Genomic DNA, 14,140 nt, shown 5'->3' with positions numbered 1-14,140 from the left:
AGTCCTCTGCCCAGGGACATGGCTTGATTTTTCACTACAGGACCTTCCCAAAAAACCCATCACCTCTTCAGTGAATAACATGAACAGACAGTTTGCACTTAAGAATCTTTGAACCCCTTGCCTTGATGTTTCCAATAATCTTGGATGGTTGCATTGTGGTCCTTAGCCCCGTTTTGAAAGACTTACCTTACATCATCCTTTTAATTCTCAATCAACTCTGTCCTCGTCTTCCCCCACTCCAAGAAAATAGTAGAGCTTTGTGAGGTGGTGGTCACCCCTTTTGGGGTAAGTGATCAATGCAGACTTGTCTTATCAACAGTTTCTATTGGTGATATTTGGGGAGCCATCTTTTATCAGCCCAAGAATTTTGAATTGAGTGAAATCTGTAGCTGTTCCTTTAAATCATCCATACCACTTAAATGTGAGGCTGGCTCTAGGCTGACTTCTTCTACACTGTATATAATAGAAAGGCATAAAGGTGCCAGAAAATTCTCTTAGTTGTCAGGATAGGTTAAACCTCATAACATACCCACAAGATGCCAAAATTTTATCATTCCTCAAAAGTCCAAAAACTCATGAGTCATAACTATGTCCACACTTGAATGTGGCAGTTAAGAGTAAGATAAATCTTGCAAAGTGTTGTTGCACTAGTAGAGTCTGTCAGTTCTAAATAGGAAAATATTCTATATTTCTGTTGTAAGATACCCTTCAGCAAGGAGCTATTTTCATACATAACTACTGTGGGAATGCAAAAACAGTAACACATTTCATTTTGGAAGGAGAGAGATATATGAGCTACCACAAGTTTTACAATATGTCTTTAAAGCTTCTGAGAGCTGGTGTATAGCAAATTGAAAGAGATTTTTATTTCTCTCTCATTCAGCTTAAAAGTAATTTTTACTATTTCATAGTCAAGGAGCCACTAGAGGGCCCTAAAGCCCACCTTAAATCCAGAAAATTCTCATTTCAAAGGGAGGGATCAGTGCATGTAGGTTGTGTGTGATCTGGCAGGAAGCAGAAAAAAACTGTAGTCGTTTGCTGGTGAGTAAAAACCAGAAAAATGGAATTCATACAAAAGTATAATATATATCCTGCATCTACTTAATTGCTTAATAGAAGGAAGTTTTATTCCTAACATAGCAGCATTTTTCTCTCTGGGAACAAACAGGTACAGACCATAATAACCACTTGTCTCCAACGTGAGTGATTTTCTCAGGTAATAATACAAGTAGTTTGTTTTCCAATGTTGACCCAAGGGTTGAAACTTTTTAGCAGGAATTTTATAGTAAAGGAATTCATTTTATAAGAGATAGTGAATTTGAGTGAGGCAGCAACTCAGTTGCATTGATCAGCATAAGAAACAATACTACACAGAATTTTTTACAAAAAATCATGTGCCCATATATAGTACACAGAGAACTGCTGACCCTCGGACACGACTGAGCGACTTCACTTTCACTTTTCACTTTCCTGCATTGGAGAAGAAAATGGCAACCCACGCCAGTGTTCTTGCCTGGAGAATCCCAGGGATGGGGGAGCCTGATGGGCTGCCGTCTATGGGGTCGCACAGAGTCGGACACGACTGAAGTGACTTAGCAGCAGCAGCAGCATAGCCCATAGCTCCGCCATCCCTCACTGACACCCTTTGGCCTGTCTGCCTTGCTCCCTACAGGGCCAGCGACTATGGCCCCCCTGGTCCAGTTCCCTCCCCATTACCTAGTTCAGTGGCTCTTTAAAATGTCCCTGGCATGACCGTTCCAGGGACAAAAGAAGTACTCAGTGCATATTCACGAAAGTTTTACATATTACTTAGAAGGAAGCAGTCACATTTAGTGCTGTAAATTAGTTGGCTCATTCAAAACAGAAATTCAAATTAAGCAAAGGTCCAGAGTTCCACAGCTGAGATAATGTTGAAGTAGAGATAAGGAATAACCACAAGTGCAGAATGAAAAGCAGCAGCTTATCACAGCAGGAAGTAGGTCTCCCTGAGACCCAGGTGAGACTCCTGGCAATGAGGAGGAATCTTGGAGAAGACACCAGATTTTCCACAAGGTGGAAAACGGGGACTCAAGCCAGCCTGATTAAAATCTTCAAGGATAAAAAGACCCTAGCGGGCCCAAAGTTGTTGCATAAGCGTTTTAAAATAGAAACTATACAGAGAAGTGGGCAGCTGAAATGCGAATGACAGAAAGGTTCTGGGCAAATCGGTTCAGCAGCAGCCTCTTGACACAGGAGAAAAGGGAATGAAAAGGGAATTGTCCTCGGGCAAAGGGGATGGCGGGAGAGACAGAGCCAGAGAAGTAAACTTTGGTAAAGGCAGCGGGTGAATGCTGCCTGAGTGCAGGTAAGGTCAAGAGTGAGCATTTCTTAATTAGTCATGGCTCCAGGTTCTTTAAAATACACATGTCTAGATTCATCTGGCAAAATAAAGCTCCATTTCATGAGTGAGCCGCCACAAGACTAAGGAGAGAAAAATTATTTTGCCCTTTTCTGTGTTTTGTTATTATTCCCAGCACTTCTCCTCTTAAGGTTATTTCTATGTCTGAGATGAGCATATGTTTTCATTATCTGGTAACATGTCTGATTTTTATGTTTATTAGTATGCTTTATTTGTTTTTCGGAGAAGGCAATGGCACCCCACTCCAGTACTCTTGCCTGGAAAATCCCATGGATGGAGGAGCCTGGTAGGCTGCAGTCCATGGGGTCGCTGAGAGTCGGACACGACTGAGCGACTTCACTTTCACTTTTCACTTTCCTGCATTGGAGAAGGAAATGGCAACCCACTCCAGTGTTGCCTGGAGAAGCCCAGGGACGGGGGAGCCTGGTGGGCTGCTGTCTATGGAGTCACACAGAGTCGGACACGACTGAAGTGACTTAGCATAGCATAGCATTTGTTTTTGTCATAAAAGATCCAGAAATAAGTGAAACTGCAAGTGTTCGGCTGATGACTCGTGAGCCTTCATTTCTCAAGGCGCCCCTGGTTTCTCAACAAAGCGTCACCCATCTCCTGGCTGGATCATAGCAAGCTGATTTGCAAGCTCACTTATCACAGGGCATCGATTGAAACAGATTCACTCACTCATTGAATACCTACTGAGCATCTACTATAGTACATGCTGCAAAGAAAGAAAGAAATAAGCCAGATTCCTACCCTCAAGGAACACAGGTCTAGTAGAAAAGAAAGAAAATTAAGTAATGATAAGACACTCTAGCAATGATAAGATACTGTTGGTGTTTGTATGGTCTAAAGCTTTAGGCTGCAGGAGGTATTTATTTGTGAGTACTGTTTGGTGTTGTCTGGGGGGCTCTGAAGAGCTCTGCCTAGTCCTTTATGTCTCTGTGAAAAAAAATTCAGTAAGAGACAAAGTGATAGACAAGAAGTGACTTATTAGAATAGGATGCTTGTGAGGGCAAGGGGAGGGAGTGCCGTCCCCTGAGAACTTATTGGGCTACCCTTTTATAATCAAAGGAAAAGTGGGGAGAAAGAAAACCTTTTTTATCTGTCTTGAGTAGATGTCATTCTCCTCCTCCAGGTTGGGCAGGGGAGTTTTCTCATCCCTACATGGTCAAGCTAGGTGCACAAATTATTGTTTTTTATGTGTACGAAGAGTGTGCCCTAGGGATCATTAACTTACTGAGCTCACTGGGCAGGATGTGAGCCTCATGGCACCATTGTTTTATTATTTGGGGGCATGTCTTGTGCTTCTGTTGCATGGTTTATTGCTAAGCAAGCCTGATTGGTTTTCTAGTTAAGTAAACCTACTTTCTTGAATAATCATTAACTTACAGGTATCTCCTTTTTTTTTTTTAACTTATAACTCCCTCATGGGATTAACTATTTAACCTCCTATTTTGTTTCCTGGTGGCTCAGAGGTTAAAGCACTGCCTGCAATGCGGGAGACTGGGTTGGGAAGATCCCCTGGAGAAGGAAATGGCACCCCACTCCAGTATTCTTGCCTGGAAAATCCCATAGACAGAGGAGCCTGGTGGGCTACACCCCATGGGGTAGCAGAGTCGGACACAACTGAGCGACTTCACTTTGTCCCTTTACTCTGTCTGCATCGTTAGGAGTCCACTCAAAGCAAGAAAACCCAACCACCCCTCACCACAGTTTATTTTTCTCAGACAAGAGCAGAGGTGGGCAGTTCAGGGCTGGTGCAGGAGCTCCACAATGCCATCAGGGACCCGGCATTTCCATCTTTCTCTCCACCATCCTTAGCTTGGAGGCATTTGCCTTCATGCTCATTGCCTTATGATTGCAAAATAGCTGCTACACTTAAAATATCACATCTGTCCATATTCAAGGAAGAAGAACTGGCAAAAAGAAGCACACTAGCCCGTTTGGTCTCTTTTTTATCAAGGAGGTGTGGATGAAGAATGTCATCAGTAAATAGAGGGTACTGAAATCATCAAGCCATCAGCCACTGCCACTGCCCCCAAGAAAAACAGGATATTGTTTCCCTACATAGTTAAGGTGCTTTCAGGGATGACAGCACTACAATTATCCCCTAACTTACTCTCAAATAGGAACATGGCCTTCCTTAGGCATTCATTGTACTTTAGCCACTGTGTTACACTCCTTTAATCTTTTAACAATCACTTTATGAGAGGTACTAAGGCACACAAAAATTGAGTTAACTGCCCAAGTCGTCGGAGAAGGCAATGGCACCCCGCTCCAGTACTCTTGTCTGGAAAATCCCATGGACGGAAGAGCCTGGTAGGCTGCAGTCCATGGGGTCGCTAAGGGTCGGACACGACTGAGCGACTTCCCTTTCACTTTTCACTTTCATGCATGGGAGAAGGAAATGGCAACCCACTCCAGTGTTCTTGCCTGGAGAAGCCCAGGGACGGCGGAGCCTGGTGGGCTGCCGTCTATGGGGTCACACAGAGTCGGACACGACTGAAACGACTTAGCAGCAGCAGCAGCAGCCCAAGTCATGGGACTCATAAGTAGTAGAGTGAGGATTCAATTCAGACAGTCTGCCTCTCACTGGAAGACTGAGTAGTCACTTCAGTAGCCCAAAACTATAGCCCAATAAGAGGGCATGGCACGCCCCTCCCCCTGCCCTCCCACTTATAAGCCTTAGGACACTAAGTCACCTCTCCTGATATAGAGGGAGATTACATTCTCAGCAGTTCTTCAAGCTACAGACGTGAGACCCCTGGAAAGTGAAAGTGTTAGTCACTCAGTCATGTCTGACTCTTGTGACTCCAGGCCCTTGAGAGTCAACTGTGAGCAAGACAGTGTAGACCCTGGCCTAAGAGTTCATAGCTTCTCAAGAAGACAAGCAAATAAATGACATTTAATGAGTGATACAATAGGAAAAATTTAAGGAGCCATAAAATAGTACAGGGGCATCGTTTTTATTTTAAGAGTGGAAGTGGGAAGTGATGCTTCAGGCCTCTGAAAGGTTGAAGTTGGCCAAAGAAGCTGCTGAAAGGAAAAACTGTTCCAGGAGGAGAGAAAGAGAGAGCATGTGTGTTAGGGAGGGGAAGGGCTGTACATCTACTGTCAGGAAAACCTGGTTTATTGGATAATTGGAATGAATTACAAAACCCCTGGGGCAAAAGTTCAAGGAGAAAAATGGCAGAAGAGTCATGAAGAGCTCTATTACCTAAAGCCAATATAAGGTCAAGTGCTTTGTTTATGGATTTAGTTTGTCACAATTAGAACTGTAATTATAATTACAAACTGTCAGCAGTAAAGAAACCATAATATAGCTTATGTCATTTTTATTCCAAACGAGCTTGTTAACTTCATGGTACATTGATCATTTTTAAATGAGTTTTTTTTTTCTCCCTAACTTAAAAATGTTTGGAAATGAAATGCTTAGCATTCTGAAACATTTCTTATGCTTTATAATGGAGGAAAATAGATGTCTGTGTGCTATCTGACAACACACTTTGGTCTTAGTTCTCCTTGTTTCATGCCCTTGGGTAATCTGGGTTGGAAGCCAGTGAACAAGTGACTCATTGATCTGCTAAATCCTGGGTATAGAATGTAAGGGGTCTCAACACATAGGAAGGACAGGGAGATAGGAAAGGAAGCAGAGCGGCTTTGAGAAGAAACCATGAAAGAAGGACATACAACTCTGGAGTTGTGTGGATATATGCTCTCTAGAAAGTGGAGTAAATGTAGTGCCGAGTCCTGCAGAGAAGTGACCCTTGCACCGCCAGGAGAAATAGTGCCCCCCACCCCACCCAGAGGCTCAGGGCTCTCCTTTCATAGGCAGAATAGAAAAGACACAATTCTGAGGGATTCTTTCATTCACCAACAAATATTCCATAGTAACGCAGCAGTGAATAAAACAAACAAAAACCTCTGCCTTCTTGAAACTTATATTCTAGTGCGGCAGAGAAAATCCAGTAACATGCAAAAAGTAGTATTTCATGACTGTACTGCTGGGTGTGCTAAGTTGCTTCAGTTGTGTCCAATTCTTTGTGACCCTATGGACTGTAGCCTGCCAGCCTCCTCTGTCCATGGGATTTCCCAGGCAAGAATACTGGAGTCGGTTGCCATTTCCTTCTCCAGGGGATCTTTCCAACCCAGGGACCAAACCTGTGTCTTTTACATCTCCTGCACTGGCAGGCAGGTTCTTTACCACTAGCGCCACCAAACTGGATTTTTTTCCAAAAATGCAATTTTGAATTTTGGTCTTACATTGAAAACTAAATCAATATCAGTATAATTCACTGCATTTGTAGAGTGAAAGAAAAAGCACACATCATTTCAATAGTTTCAGGAAAAGCATTTGGTAAAAATCTAATGTCCATTCATGATTTTAAAAAGCAAACATTCCAGGGGACTTCCATGGTGGCCCAGTGCCTAAGACTCAGTACTCCCAATGCAAGGGGCCCGAATTTGATGCCTGGTTGGGAAGTTAGTCCCAAATGCAGCAACTAAGACCTGCTGCTGCTAAGTCGCTTCAGTCGTGTCCTACTCTGTGCGACCCCAGAGACGGCAGCCCACCAGGCTCCCCCGTCCCTGGGATTCTCCAGGCAAGAACACTGGAGTGGGGTGCCATTTCCTTCTCCAATGCATGAAAGGGGAAAGTGAAAGTCAAGTCGCTTAGTTGTGTCCGACTCTCAGCGACCCCATGGACTGCAGCCTACCAGGCTCCTCCGTCCATGGGATTTTCCAGGCAAGAGTACTGGAGTGGGGTGCCATTGCCTTCTCTGACTTGGTGCAGCCTAATTAATTAATTAATTAAAAAAAACAAAACAAACACTCCTAGCAAACTTGCACTACAAGGAAACTTTCTTAATTTAATAAATTTAACAAAAGATACTTATAAAGTAAATTTAATGAATGTAATAATGGTAAAATGGTGAAAGCTTTCTTTTGAGATCTATAACAAGACACAGATTCACTTTAATTCAACATATAGCATTGAAGTCCTAGCCAATGCAGTATGGAAAGAAAAATAAATAAACTGCATCATTAGTGGAAATGAAGAAATGAAATATCACTATTCACAGATGATATAATTATGTGAGTGGGATAACTGAAAAGAAGCCACAGCCAAATTAAAATAATAAATGTGTTTAGAAAAGTCACTAGAAACAGTATTTTTAAATCTATTTAAATTCTATATATTAGTAACTTAAAGATCATATTAAAAGATACCATTTATAATAACTTCAAAAATATCAAATATAAGGAATACATCTAACAAAGGACTTCAAAGCAAAAAATAATAATAACTGTAAAACATTATTAAAACAAATAAAATTATATCTAAATAATTGATGAGAAATATATTCATGGATTATAGGAATCAAAATTGTAAAGAATAATATCAGGGACTTCCCTGTCGGTCCAGTGCCCCAAGGCCAAAAACCCAAAACGTAAAACAGAAGCAATGTTGTAACAAATCAAATAAAGACTGTAAAAATGGTCCACATTAAAAAAAAAAATCTTAAAACAGAAAAAAGAATAATATCAAGTGGATCTATATATTTAAAGCAAACCTCCTTTGATTATTGTTACTATTATTCAACTTTACAAGCTGAAATTTAGTTAGACATTCAAGAACCAAGAATGGTCAAGAAATTTTTTGAGATGAACAAAGCCAGATTCCTGATTATCAAGACTAGGAAGCTATAGTTGTTAGGAAATTTGTGCAAATTAAGAAAATGGTACAAGGTATCACTTTGCCAACAAAGATCCATCTAGTCAAGGCTATTTTTTCCAGTAGTCTCATATGGATATGACAGTTGGACCATAAAGAAGGCTGAGCACTGAAGAATCAATGCTTTTGAAAGCATTGGAGAAGACTCTTCAGAGTCCCTTGGACTTCAAGGAGATCAAACCAGTCAATTCTAAAGGAAATCAACTCTGAAAATTTGTTAGAAGGACTGATGCTGAAGCTGAAGCGCCAACACTTTCGCCACCTGATGCAAAGAGTCTACTCATTGGAAAAGACCCTGATGCTGGAAAAGACAGAAAGCAAGAGGAAAAGTGGATGACAGAGGACAAGATGGTTGGATGGCATCACTGAGTCAATGGACACGAGTTTGAGCAAGCTCCAGGAGATGGTGAAGGACAGGGAAGCCTGGTGTGCTGCAGTCCATGGGATCATAAAGAGTTAGACACGACTGAGTGACTGAACAATATACAATGGTAGAAATAGACCAATGAAACACCTGATTTATGAAAAAAGTGGTATTATAGAACAGTGGGAGAAAGGAAGATCTGTTCAACATAATATTGGGAATTAAATATTCACATAGAAAAAAAACCCTGACCTCTACCTTACACCATAAACATATATTAACTCCAGATTTCTTTCAGTTATAAATGTGAAAGAAAAAAATGAAAGAATTTCAAGAAAATATGATATTGTCATGATTTCAGAGAAGAGAAAGACTTTAAAAACAGCATAATGTAAAAATTGCAAATTATAAAGAGACCATAAAAGCACAAATCACTTATTTTATTACACTGATATTAATAGCTCCTGTTCATCAAAAGATACCTTTAAGAATGAACAGGGAAGCCCAAAGACAAGAAAACATTTGCAACACAAACAATGGTTAAAAACTTATCCCAAATTATAAATGACATCTACAAATTAATAAGAAAAAAGATAAGAAACTATAAAACTCCTAGAGGAAAACATAGGCAAAACACTCTCCGACATACATCACAGCAGAATCCGCTATGACCCAGCTCCCAGAATATTGGAAGTAAAAGCAAAAATAAACAAATGGGACCTAATTAAAATTAAAAGCTTCTGCACAACAAAGGAAACTATAAGCAAGGTGAAAGACAGCCTTCAGAATGGGAGAAAATAATTGCAAACGAAGCAACGGACAAAGAATTAATCTCAAAAATATACAAGCAACTCCTGCAGCTCAATTCCAGAAAAATAAATGACCCAGTTAAATAATGGGCCAAAGAACTAAATAGACATTTCTCCAAAGAAGACATACAGATGGCTAACAAACACATGAAAAGATGCTCAACATCACTCATTATCAGAGAAATGCAAATCAAAACCACAATGAGGTACCATTTCACGCCAGTGAGAATGGCTGCGATCCAAAAGTCTACAAGCAATAAATGCTGGAGAGGGTGTGGAGAAAAAGGAACCCTCTTACACTGTTGGTGGGAATGCAAACTAGTACAGCCACTATGGAGAACAGTGTGGAGATTCCTTAAAAAACTGGAAATAGAACTGCCATATGACCCAGAAATCCTGCTGGGCATACACACCGAGGAAACCAGAACTGAAAGAGACACATGTACCCCAATGTTCATCGCAGCACTGTTTATAATAGCCAGGACATGGAAGCAACCTAGATGTCCATCAGCAGACAAATGGATAAGAAAGCTGTGGTACATATACACAATGGAGTATTACTCAGCCATTAAAAAGAATACATTTGAATCAGTTCTAATGAGGTGGATGAAACTGGAGCCTATTATACAGAGTGAAGTAAGCCAGAAAGAAAAACACCAATACAGTATACTAATGCATATATATGGAATTTAGAAAGATGGTAACAATAACCCTGTATGCGAGACAGCAAAAGAGACACAGATGTATAGAACAGTCTTTTGGACTCTTTGGGAGAGGGAGGTGGGGGATGATTTGGGAAAATGGCATTGAAACATGTAAATTATCATATGTGAAACGAATCACCAGTCCAGGTTCGATGCATGATACAGGGTGCTCAGGGCTGGTGCACTGGGATGACTCAGAGGGATGGGATGGGGAAGGAGGTGGGAGTGGGGGTTCAGGATGGAGAACATATGTATACCCATGGTGGATTCATGTCAATGTATGGCAAAATCAATACAATATTGTAAAGTAATAAATAAATAAATAAAATAAAAATGATACAATCCAATAGAAAAATGAATAAGAGCAAATCACAAGAGGGTATCAGATGGCCAATAAATTTTTCTATCAAAAACAAAACAAAAGATAAACAAGACACAAATGTGGATGCCTTGTGGCTGATTGACAAGCAGAGACTGTGGCAGGGAGGAAGCAGGTGTGCCAGACCTTAGGCTAAGAGAACCTGGGTGATAGTCAATAAAGCTCCACTATTTTAATCCGTGATTCTTGGGACCAGCCCCTGTCATTGAAAAGTTTATCGGTTTTCTGTGGGCCTTTGGGTTTTCATTAACTCCTTCCCTGCTCCCATGTACCAACTCTGCCCTCAGTCATAGAGCCCAGTCCTTCTCTGTTGGTGACTAAGTATGATCATCCTGAAGAAGGTTTAAGGCTGTTTCTTTTCCCATTAGAAGTGCCTTTCAGAGCTGAACAAAGAGCTGCAGTTGGTGTGTTAGCAGGCAGAAAGAAGTGTAGAAAATGTAAATTGCAAATTGAATTTTTCTTGAAGGGACAGCTATCAGTTCAAATCTTCAGATAATCAGTTATGATGCTGTCAAATAAAATCACTCACAATAGGGGCCATTTAACTCTAGCAAATGCAGATTACCCCATTCACTCTTAACTCCTAAAAACTCTGGCTGTGGTGTCAGGCAGATCTCCAGTGAGAAAAACTTGAAAAAAGATTCGACCTGAAATCAATGATGAAACCTTGGGCAGCATTTTAAGAGTAACTGTATAAAAAGAAAGCAATTATTGTCATTCATTTAATACACCTCTGAAAGTTAGCTGAATTCTTCATGTGGAGGTGAAAGAATCTACTTGAAAATTCTACTTTGCAATAGATTGTACCCTGAATGGCCCCAGTAGCACTGTCTGGGTATAACAAACTACCCAACACTTGTGAATATTTTAACTTCAACCAGGTGACTTAGTGGTAAAGAATCCCCCTGCCAACGCAGGAGACACAAAAGATACAGGTGCGATCCCCGGGTCAGGAAGGTCCCCTGGAGTAGGAAATGGCAACCCACTCCAATATTCTTGCCTGGAAAATTCCATGGACAGAGGAGCCTAGCAGGCTACAGTCCATGGGATCACAATGAGTGGCATGAGACTGAGCGACTGAGCACACGCACATAACTTTATACGGTGAACTTTCTTTAGGTCAAGTGGAAGGAAGCATTATGCATATTATAATAATAAATAAGAATGCAACCAGTCAGTCTTTGGAAGATTCAAAATAATGCAGTAGAACCTTCTATACATTTATATTTGTCAAGATATCTTCTTTAAGGGAGGTTAGATTTTTTTTTAATTTATAAAGACTAATTTTGAGTGTGCTTCAACTGTACTCAAGTATAGAAAGTCAATTTTAGGCATTACAAATTATTCACATTCATATATTATAATCTTTATAATTTTAGACACTGATTTATTTATTCTATTTGACAACAAAAACAACCTAAAATAAAATAACCTGGTATTACTTTGATGAAATGTCCTATTAATCTTTCAACTTTGAAAATGAGTGCCACAGGAAAATACCAAACAATAGAAAATTTATGAGAGTAATGGAAGAAAATTTAAAGTACTCTCCTAACTAGAACTATATTATCTCCTGCAACTGTTTGAGCTGAAACTTTAAATGAGGTATTGAGTTACAAGTGTGTTTGAGTTAACATTACTGGAGAAAAAGTAGAAAATTCTTTACCCTAGTTCCAGAGAATATACTGTGTGTAGTTGTAAGTGAAAACAGACACGATTGCACTTTTTTCACACTATTTGACACCCACAAAGTTGACAGCAATGCATATATGATTCCAAATAGTCCATTACTCAAACCCTGCACTGAAGAGCAATCTGTAGAATATTCCTGGTAGAGCTGGGTTCATGGGCATGTGACATGTGTGGTGGTCACACAGGTTCCCACGCTTAGAAGGGTCTTGCATTTGGTTGGATTATTTGCTGTCACTGTCTTGAAATTATTAACATTTTTTTAACAAGAGGCAGTGCAGTTTCATCTGCACTGCCCCACAAACTATCTTTTGACCCTCTTTCTTGGTGTGGAAACTGAACTGTGACTTGGGCCACACTCAATGTCCCCCCATTTCTTACACATTAAGGAAAATCGTTTTGACCATGGTCAAATGTACACAGAGACCACTATTTCTCTCTTCAGCCATTTTCCTTTCTTTTCTCCCTCTTCATTCTTGGGTTTTCTCTCCTTAATATTGACTATTGTTCATATATATATATGAACAATATATATATTCCTCTCTGTCTCTAGTCTGTTCCATTGATCAATCCCTGTTCCAGACACTATGCTTTAACTACTACAGCTGTAAGATAAATCTGGACATAAGACTGTAGAAGACCCCATCTTTTTCAGCCATGTCTTGGTGATTCTTGGCCCTTCGCTATTCCATATAAGTTTTGAAAGCAGCTTATTGTATTGTTGGAATTTGGGGAGAATTAAAATCATTTGGTTGATTTGATAATTTTAGGATAGATTAAAATTAGTCAAGAAGAACATAAGGTAGAGTCCAGGATACACCAAACACAGAGCTTCTGTTGTCTTTTTCCGATTGAGTCATGGATGCATGACTTTCCCAGTTTCAGTGTGTGGCAAAGTGCACAAAATACTGTCAACCAGGGAAGCTCACTGAGCCTGGTGTCCAGGTCTGGGGAGCTCCATTACATAAGTAGGATTGATCACCCATGTGATTGATTTCAGTCTCTTGTCCCCATTTTCCAATGTAGTCATTCTCTACCCTAAATCATCCTTGTTAGACTATCCAGTTAGGGAAATCTCCCAGGCAAATAAAGACATTCCTATCAGGCATGACAGTCCAAATGCTCAGAGATTATCTCCCAGAAGCTAAGGACAAAGGCCAAACCTCTTTGGGGGCAAGTTTACAGCCTTTATTGTTGTTGTTGTTATCCAGTTGCCCAGTCATGTCCGACTCTTTGCAACCCCATGGACTGCAGCACGCCAGGCCTCCCTGTCCCTCACCATCTCCCAGAATTTACTCAAGTTCATGTTCATTGCATCAGTGATGCCATCCAGCTGTACCATCCTCTGATGCCCTCTTCTCCTTCTGCCCTCAATCTTTCCCATCATCAGGGGCTTTTCCAATGGGTCATCTGTTCACATCAGATGACCAAAATGCTGAAGCTTCAGCTTCAGCTTCAGCATCAGTTCTTCCAATGAGTGTTCAGGGTTGATTTCCATTAAGATTGACTGGTTTAACATCCTTGCTGTCCAAGGGACTTCAAGGAGTCTTCTCCAGCTTCACAGTTCAAAAGTATCAATTCTTTGGCGTTCTGCCTTCTTTAAGGTCCAGCTCTCACAACCATACATGACCACTGGGAAGACCACAGCCTTGACTATACAGACCTTTGTTGGCAGGGTTATGTCTCTGTTTTTCAACACACTGTCTAGGTTTGTCATCGCTTTCCTGCCAAGAAGTAATTGCCTTCTGATTTCATGGCTGCAGTCACCGTCCGCAGTGATTTTGGAGCCCAGGAAGAGGAAATCTGTCACTACTTCCACCTTCCCCTCTTCTATTTGCCATGCAGTAATGGGGCTGGATGCCATGATCTTAGTTTTTTCAATATTTAGTCTTAAGCCATCTCTTTTGCTCTTTTCCTTCACCCTCTCAAGAGGCTGTTTAGTTCCTCTTCACTTTCTGCCATTAGAATGACATCATCCACGTATCTGAGGTGGTTGATGTTTCTCCTGCCTATCTTGATTCCAGCTTGTAACTAATCCAGCCCTGCATTTCCCGTGATGTGCT

This window comes from Bos taurus, chromosome 5 (genome assembly GCF_002263795.3).
Source record: "Bos taurus isolate L1 Dominette 01449 registration number 42190680 breed Hereford chromosome 5, ARS-UCD2.0, whole genome shotgun sequence".
Taxonomy (NCBI): domain Eukaryota; kingdom Metazoa; phylum Chordata; class Mammalia; order Artiodactyla; family Bovidae; genus Bos; species Bos taurus.
This window is presented reverse-complemented; position numbering follows the sequence as displayed.